The sequence below is a fragment of the Electrona antarctica genome (assembly GCF_951216825.1).
Source record: "Electrona antarctica genome assembly, chromosome: 19".
Taxonomy (NCBI): Eukaryota; Metazoa; Chordata; class Actinopteri; order Myctophiformes; family Myctophidae; genus Electrona; species Electrona antarctica.
The window spans coordinates 1,580,545-1,590,593 of record NC_136800.1 but is presented as its reverse complement, the minus strand read 5'-3'; positions in this window follow the sequence as shown (position 1 = coordinate 1,590,593).

The following is a 10,049-nucleotide window of genomic DNA, read 5'->3' as shown; positions in this document are numbered from 1 at the left end:
TGTATCTGTGTGGACTGACTGGCTGGCTGCTTTATTATTGAATTAGCCAATGATGCGCTGCTGTGTTTTTGCATCTCTGTAAAGCTTGCGTCAAAGAACCTATATCAGAAAGATGAATATTGTGGATTTAACTCCACACCGTTGCGATGGTGTCATTTTGCTATGTATGCAAATATTGTGTAAATATTTGTTAATAAAAAAAACAAATACAGTAATGTTCTCATGCCTTGTACCTATTGGAATTAAATAATGATGGAAGTGAAACGGAGAACACCTTAGTTTATTTCATTGGTAAGAGGAAATGCCTGGAATCGTATAGCCCTAATGGAACTAAATTAAGATGTCGGTACCTCCTAGCAAATCCAATCCATATATTGGTGCATGCTATGGTGGCAAAGTTCCTGAACTCCCACATTTTGTATTTAATATATTTTTGCTCGGGTTTAGAAATTATAACTGGTCAAAGTTAAGTTAATTGGGAGGATGTATTATAAAAGGATTGTTTGACGTTGGGTGAGTGGATTGTCTTTTTTGACATTTTGTCACGTGAAAACGAATATGACAAACTACTGACTTTGTAATTGTGTTTATTATTATGTGGCAGTTCTGAGTGCAGGAAGGACTACATGAAGGCTTTTGGGGTTGTGGTTTTTAACATTTCCGGGCGGCCGACTTCTTCCGTGGGCCCCAAAAACATACTCAAGTTTATGGTATTGGACCATCATTCATAGTCCCCTTCAGATCAGAAGTCTATATATAAGACTATTCTACGCTTGCAATGCAAGGTTAGTTCTAGTCCGTCTCCCCTAGTGTCTTAAATGGCTCTATTATGAGCTAAATTCATTGTTGGTGTGTGTGTGTGTGTTTAGTAGTGCATGTTTTTTTTTAAAGCCCAGGGGCATGGATCAGACATGCGTATAGGCTGTGGGAGAGAGAGATTATCTCACCAATGGTGGTCTTTGTCCCAGACACCCTGTGAGGAGTGGTCCCAGCAGGACTCACTCTCTCTCTCTCCCCTGTCCCCCCATACCACCACAGCACTCTCTCTCTCTCTCTCTCTCTCTCTCTCTCTCTCCAATGTCCCCCCATACCACCACAGCACTCTCTCTCTCTCTCTCTCTCTCTCTCTCTCTCTCCAATGTCCCCCCATACCACCACAGCACTCTCTCTCTCTCTCTCTCCAATGTCCCCCCATACCACCACAGCACTCTCTCTCTCTCTCTCTCTCTCTCTCTCTCCAATGTCCCCCCATACCACCACAGCACTCTCTCTCTCTCTCTCTCTCCAATGTCCCCCATACCACCACAGCACTCTCTCTCTCTCTCCAATGTCCCCCCATACCACCACAGCACTCTCTCTCTCTCTCTCCAATGTCCCCCCATACCACCACAGCACTCTCTCTCTCTCTCCAATGTCCCCCCATACCACCACAGCACTCTCTCTCTCTCTCCAATGTCCCCCATACCACCACAGCACTCTCTCTCTCTCTCTCCAATGTCCCCCCATACCACCACAGCACTCTCTCTCTCTCTCTCCAATGTCCCCCATACCACCACAGCACTCTCTCTCTCTCTCTCTCTCCAATGTCCCCCCATACCACCACAGCACTCTCTCTCTCTCTCTCCAATGTCCCCCATACCACCACAGCACTCTCTCTCTCTCTCTCCAATGTCCCCCATACCACCACAGCACTCTCTCTCTCTCTCTCCAATGTCCCCCATACCACCACAGCACTCTCTCTCTCTCTCTCTCCAATGTCCCCCCATACCACCACAGCACTCTCTCTCTCTCTCCAATGTCCCCCATACCACCACAGCACTCTCTCTCTCTCTCCCCTGTCCCCCCATACCACCACAGCACTCTCTCTCTCTCTCCAATGTCCCCCCATACCACCACAGCACTCTCTCTCTCTCTCCAATGTCCCCCATACCACCACAGCACTCTCTCTCTCTCTCTCCCCTGTCCCCCCATACCACCACAGCACTCTCTCTCTCTCTCTCCAATGTCCCCCCATACCACCACAGCACTCTCTCTCTCTCTCTCTCCAATGTCCCCCATACCACCACAGCACTCTCTCTCTCTCTCTCCAATGTCCCCCATACCACCACAGCACTCTCTCTCTCTCCAATGTCCCCCATACCACCACAGCACTCTCTCTCTCTCTCTCCCCTGTCCCCCCATACCACCACAGCACTCTCTCTCTCTCTCTCCAATGTCCCCCCATACCACCACAGCACTCTCTCTCTCTCTCCAATGTCCCCCATACCACCACAGCACTCTCTCTCTCTCTCTCCAATGTCCCCCCATACCACCACAGCACTCTCTCTCTCTCTCTCTCTCCAATGTCCCCCATACCACCACAGCACTCTCTCTCTCTCTCCAATGTCCCCCATACCACCACAGCACTCTCTCTCTCTCTCTCTCCAATGTCCCCCCATACCACCACAGCACTCTCTCTCTCTCTCCAATGTCCCCCATACCACCACAGCACTCTCTCTCTCTCTCTCTCCAATGTCCCCCCATACCACCACAGCAAACACAGCATGATATACACACTATAATATATTGCACATTAGTAACATTCATTTTCTCTGACTGTATTTTCAGGTTTCTCATAAAATGTTTAACCACTTCTTGAGCCCTGTATACATAATCGTAGGAGGAATAGCAAATAATTGTACCTCTGCTGTGCATTTTCTCTGTTTTTGAGTTGGATGCCTGGATGAAAGTGGTTAATAATGGACTGAGTTAACACTTCACAGCAGTGTTGATTTCGTCGACTAAAACTAAGACGAAAAATGTTCGAATGTTTAGTTTTAGTCATAGTCTCTTCAATAGTTTTCATTTAGTTTCAGTCACATTTTAGTCACCTGGAATGTTTTAGTGTTAGTCTAGTTTTAGTCGACTAAATGTCATAAGATTTTATTTGACTAAATATACAGTTGATTTAGTTGACTAAAATGTATTTTGGGCCTTGATGTTGTCGTAATGCTGAAAATAGCCGATCTACAAGTTCACAACGTGTCGCAGGCAGCACGACGTGTTGTGACTTGTAGATCTGCTATTTTCAGCATGCAACCAAGTGTAAAATGACTTATACTGGATCTCTTGTCCACTAGTCCCTTCCTAACATTTTAGTCTAGTTTTAATTTGTTGACGAAATTGTCAGTATATTTATAGTCTTAGTTTTAGTCATCATAGCTTAGTTTTCATCAGTGGAAAAAGGTAGTCGACTTAGTTTTTGTCGACGAAAACAGATTGTTCTTACTTGTTTTGTAGACTTGGCCTATAATCTCAAGTATAGGCCAACAACAAAATATAAAGATACAAATAATTAGTTTATGTAAAAACATTAAAAAGTATGTACAGTGAATTTGTTTAGTACAAATGTTACCTTTTTGGCCTATACACTTAATTATTACTTCTATTCTTAACATTCACACTGTAGTCCAATTATTGTATATGGAGTTTTCACTACAGTCATGTAGATTTATATTTCCCTTTTTTTTTTGCCTTTTATGAGAACGGATTGTGCTCCAAATGATTTCACGCATGACTTTGTGTGATGTGTCATTATACTGTCTTGACACCATAACTCCTGTAACTGGCGCAAGGAGCAAACCCACTGGTTTAGGCAGGGCCCCACATTGGAAATGCAAGCATTGGTTTAAGCTGGACCTGGATTAAACTGAGAGAGAATGGGAGTTTTCTTCCCTCTAAGAAGATTAGCCAGGGAGGGGTGAGATGGCAGGCAGTGTTTAAGAAAAGAGGAGAATAAAGAAAATGAAAGATGAAGTGGAACTAAACGAGATGTGTGCACAGTTCAACCACCTGTTGCTCGCCTCTCTCTGTCTCTCGCATGTTTGATCAGCGTTCCCGTAAATATGTGAAGTATATTGTTATCTTTGTCCAAATGATTTAGGTTTCTGAGGGCATTGTGAATACATTGAAATTGTTATGTATATACATACATGCGGGTTTTTCTTTGTAAATGTGTCTGTGTATAACCTTCCGGTGGATAATTGTTTACATCCACCTTTTGATGAATTGAATAAGCAACATTCTAGTACAATATTTGCCCTGAATGGTATACCATGCTCCACTAGGAATTTAACTTTCTATTATGGACTGAAATGTCCTTGGCTGGGTTTCCCAAAGACATTTTGTGTTGCACGTAGCTTTGAACACACTAATTGGCTTGATGATTATGGCATATAGCTCTTGGAAAATAAGAAATCACACCCGTGTGAACTGAGTGGTGTAAGGTCTTATATAGCCTGTCTGACGTAATGAAATCATGTCTGACGTAATGAAATCACACCCGGATGAACAGGGTGAACATAGCAACCATGCTCATTTTTTCTGCACTAACAAAGCCAGTTGTAGGAATCACACCCGGATGAACAGGGTGAACATAGCAACCATGCTCATTTTTTCTGCACTAACAAAGCCAGTTGTAGGACACCACTCAAAAAATGGATGTGATCAGCCTGTGGCACTGTTGAGGTGTTATGGAAGCCCAGGCTTGCTTTGATAACAGCCGTAATTACTTGCGCAAGCAGAGCACGCGAGTATTGTGGTCGTGCTGGTACGAATGCACGTGTATGCCTGGTGACGTCACGTGAGATATGTATCAATGCCGGGTTATGACTGGCTGTCGATGGTGACGTAATAAAGATTATATATGTATATGTACAGACATTACCTTTAATTCACCCGACACTGAAACATATCTTAATTACGTCACCATCAACATCAGTATATATACCTACCAAGCATACGCACATAAAAAATCACACCCGTGTGAACTGAGTGGTGTAAGGTCTTATATAGCCTGTCTGACGTAATGAAATCATGTCTGACGTAATTAAATCACACCCGGGTGAACAGGGTGAACATAGCAACCATGCTCATTTTTTGAGCACAGACTAACAAAGCCAGTTGTAGGAGTGGTTTACACCACCCGGGTGAACAGGGTGAACATAGCAACCATGCTCATTTTTTCTGCACTAACAAAGCTAGTTGTAGGAGTGGTTTACACCACCCGGGTGAACAGGGTGAACATAGCAACCATGCTCATTTTTTCTGCACTAACAAAGCTAGTTGTAGGAGTGGTTTACACCACCCGGGTGAACAGGGTGAACATAGCAACCATGCTCATTTTTTCTGCACTAACAAAGCTAGTTGTAGGAGTGGTTTACACCACCCGGGTGAACAGGGTGAACATAGCAACCATGCTCATTTTTTCTGCACTAACAAAGCTAGTTGTAGGAGTGGTTTAAACCACCCGGGTGAACAGGGTGAACATAGCAACCATGCTCATTTTTTCTGCACTAACAAAGCTAGTTGTAGGAGTGGTTTACACCACTCAAAAAGCCAGCCGACCACAGTATAGTACTTTCAACTTACGTACATGTATACATACGTTACCTGTTACCCAACCAATATTGAAACATATCGTAATTACGTCACCATTGACAGCCAGTTATAACCCGACTTTAATATTTAATTTCAATGTTTTACAGAGAGGCTGAGATTTGAAAGTTCGAGGCACTCGACAGAGTGAAGTTCTAGTTTAATTTGTATTGTTGAGTCTTACTAGTCTTTACCCATTCGAATATATGAACACCAAATGATGTACAGTGTCGGTAATGTGATTTAATAGATCATATTATTGATGTATTTTGAGGTGTAATCAATTTGGTCTCAGGGGCACTTGTCCGTCGAGCAAGTAGTAGGCCTACAGGAAAGGTGCAATTCTGGGTAAATGTCTAAGTGTGGTTGCCTCGATCGCACAAATATAGGCCCCTCCCTCTGATTTTGCTAGCCAATTCCAATATCAAGTCACCCCTGCCATCATGTGTATTCCGCTGTACACTGCCCACTTGTGGCGACACTACAAAAAGGGCAGCCTGCAAAAAATGACAGTGGCCTATAATGACTAGCCTGGGTAAACCCCTCCCCCCTCGCCAGATTTGCAGAATTAAATGTTGTCCAGCAGGGGGAGTGGGTTTACCCAGGCTATATAATGACTGCATGAGACTGCTGCTCAAAGCCCCAAGATGCTTTAGTGCCAGTCAAATGTTTGTAGAAATAAATGTACCCAACTTCCCCTGCTGTGCTACGAAACCTGATGTATAGATTTATGTGCAGGTTAACAGACTCTGTGAACAGCATCACTTTCTAACCCTGCTAAGAGCTCTGTCAGGCTGTCATCTAAGCTGTGGAGCCACTGGCGTTCTAGCCTGTATGTACAGAGATAAGTCCCCCCTGTTTGTTTATGCTTTGTTTATTTATAGTTTGTTTACTTTTGTGTTTTTATGTTTCATGTGTTCCGCCCTATGGACCCCCCCTGTGAGCGTCTTGAATAAAGTTTGAATTTAATTTAATTTAATTGTAAGTATTTTGGAGGAGATTTATCACCCAAAAGGTTTGTGTTTGCAAACAAATGTTTACATTTTTCGCATTGGCAGCGCCCCCTGTGGATGAAAATGGAATTTATCCACCATATGATACAAATTTGGGGTGGATTGGACATTCCGTTCGTGGTTGGTGGCATTTTTTTGTAAAATAGGCCCCTTCCACTAACTTCGGAAGCGGATTACGGCCAAATGATACGGACTATCAAAATTCTGCCTGTTGTGTTTTAATCGGATAGGTGAGATGATCATGTGTACCGGTTTTTGAGAGATTTGGACAAAATCTGTAGGAGGAGGAGCAAAAAGTGTGTTTTGAAGAAAATTCGAAATGGTGGAAAAAAACTTCTAGACGCAAATGAGCGTGTTGAGAACTTGAGATGCGTCATGACCCAATTAATTACATTTTGATTTAACGACTTACGGTTCAAGAGTTGTAAGACAAAAGGTAAAGTGGGCTGTTATAGCGCCAACCCATTGCTCCGTAATGTAATGGTCAGTGCCTGTGTGGAAATTCAGAGGCATAGGTGCAGCCAATGAACAGCAGCGACATTGCCTCAGACAGACAGACGTTCCGTTAATTCATACAATTAACGGAGATGTCCCGATACTGTATCGGTATCGGAAAAGTATCGGTATCGGCCCTTTTAGGTCATATCGGGTCATATCGGTATCGGCAAATTATGCCAGTCTAACCACCGATCCGACACAGGGGTAAGGGGTTGACACTATGGCAGGTAAATAAAAATGTTTCGACATGTGGAGTTTGTTTTGGAGTTTCCCAAACTGCAAGTTCACATTTGAGTGAGGAGTCTGCTATAAACACGTACAACACAAGGTATATAGCTAGATAGCTATAAACACTATTCCCGGTTGGGGGACTTAAAAATAATATTTTTCTTTTTTTTATTATTATAAATATTATTCTCTGGTATCTGGTATCGGATAACGCATAAATGGTGGTATCGGGATCGGATCGGAAACGAAAAAAGTGTATCGGGACATCCCTAATTATATGTTATAATGTCACACCTATGTCACACCTTCCTCTTAACAATACAACCTAGATTCTCCATGGGATTCAGGCCAGTTGGCTGGTCAGTTAAGCACAGTAATACCATGGTCAGTACACCAATTACTAGTATAGTTTTGGCACTGTGGGCATGTGCCAAATCCAGCTGGAAAGGAAAGCTTGTCAACATACTGAAGCAGAAAGTGCTCTAAAATGTCCTGGTAGATGGCCGTGTTGACTCCAGTGTGAAGTTTTCACTAGTGTCAGTAATGATTTTGCGGCTTTCGCCTTTATTTTATATATTTTATAGAGGGACAGACAGTAGGCTGACAGGAATTGGGGGAGAGAGATGGGGGAGTGACATGCAGTAAAGGCCGTCGGGATCGGGAGTCGAACCCGTGGCACACTGCCAGCCAAGGTGCCTGGACCGCTGAGCCCCGGCCCAGAGACATGAACAATACAGATGAACTTACGGCTGTTATCAAAGAAAACCTGGGCTCCATAACACCACAACAGTGGCTGATCACCTCCATGCCACGCCCCATTGTTGAAATAATGTGTTCAAAAGTAGCCCAGATCAAGTATTGACTGCATACATTAATATACTTTTCAGACAATATGCCGTAATAATCATTAAGATTACAAAAAAAATACAATTCACCTTTTGAATTGTATTACGAAAGAAAATGAACACAATATTCATTTATTTTAGAAGGAACTGTATACTTGACTGCAGGATTAAATGTGGTGGAGAATAGGCTATAGCTGCTATGGGAGGGTTGGTTGGTTGGTTGTACCTATTTGTAGTGTGTAATGTTACTAAAAGTTACTCTGAAAATTAGTTAATTAAGTTTATCTTAAAACAATAACTTAACACAAAGAAATCAGTTGTGTGGATCTCAGGCATTTTGTGGTTGGCCTGTGACATATGATGTCACAACTCTGTCATATATATCTATGAAATATGACTCCCAAAGATTGGCAAGGTTTCAGCCCCATTGACTTCCATTATAAAATGTAAGTTATATTAAGTATAAATCCATCCATCCATCCATCTTCAACCGCTTATCCGTAGTCGGGTCGCGGGGGCAACAGCTCCACCAGAGTGCTCCAGACTTCCCTCTCCAGAGCAACATTAGTGACTTCCTCCTGGGGGATTCCGAGACGTTCCAAGGCCAGTGAGTTGATGTATTTCCTCCAACTGCGCCTTGGTCTGCCCCGGGGTCTCCTCCCAGTGGGACGTGCGTCTAGGACCTCCCTAGGGAGGCGCCCGAGAGGCATCCTAACCAGATGCCCGAACCACCTCAGCTGACTCCTTTCCAGGCGAAGGAGCAGCAGTTCTACTCCGAGTCTCTCTCGTGTGACTGAACTTCTCACCCTATCTCTAAGGGAGATGCCAGCCACCCGTCGAAGAAAACTCATTTCGGCTGCTTGTATTCGCGACCTTATTCTTTTGGTCATGACCCACACTTCATGACCATAGGTGAGAGTAGGAACGAAGATTGCTCGGTAGACAAGTATAAATCATTATGTGGAAATAATAGTGGAGGTATTTCTGTGGCCTACTGGAAGCGTGCAGCAGACATCTGGTGCTTATCCCTCCAGCTGTTTGGTAAGATTAGCTCCAGAGACGCACAAAGACCCTCTATAGATGACTCACTAAACTACAGAGCCCTGGCGTGAAAACAAACCTCTATATTGATGTGTGAATGAACACTGGACAGTAATGCCGGATTGATTATTTCTGAAAATAAGCTCTGTGTCAAATAAAAGCTTGTGATAGTTCAGCCAGTAATGTTAACAACAATGCCTACTCAGTGGCAAAAAACTACTTTCTGGCCTTGACAGCCCATACATCCAAACAGAAAAGCCCTATTTGATTGCATGAAATGACTTTAAATGACATTAAATTGACTTTGCCACTCGATCTGCCATTCACTTTATGCATGCGCATACCCTCTATATATCTTGTGTTGTGTTTATAGCAGACTCACTCAACTAGAAGTTCAAAAATGCTAAATTATTTTCCCAGGGTTTTAGGAACTACAAACTTCGGCACTTTCACCCAGGGGTGTGTGTGTGTGTGTGTGTGTGTGTGTGCGTGCGTGCGTGTGTGTGCGTGCGTGCGTGCGTGCGTGTGTGTGGAAAAGCGCATCAACCACGTCCTTGCAGATAGCATATCAAGGAGACTTCCATTCACAAACAACACATACCGTATACACTTTTCACATGCCATTACTCGATTCAACGAAAGTACATGGAAAGATGTGTAATCGTGTATATAGATGCGTAGTTTGTTGGAAGAGGACAGAGGTAAATATACAGCTTTTTAGTGTGTTAGAGATGGATCCTGCATCAAGGTCTCAACACACTTGACCCCACGGCATTACAATATAGCATTCCCTGCTGTGCCCTCAGGCGTGTGTGTGCGTGTGCGCGTGCGTGCGTGCGTGTGTGTAATAAGAATCAGTTTCGGGGGATGGGTATAAAAGAGAGAGGAACAGGAGCATTGTGTTCTGTGGTTCCTCCAGGGTCCCCGGGGAGGAAATGTGGCTATGTTCCTGTGTAGAGACGACCACCCTGGATAACAAGGACATTCGACTCCGCTGCATTTCGCTGCT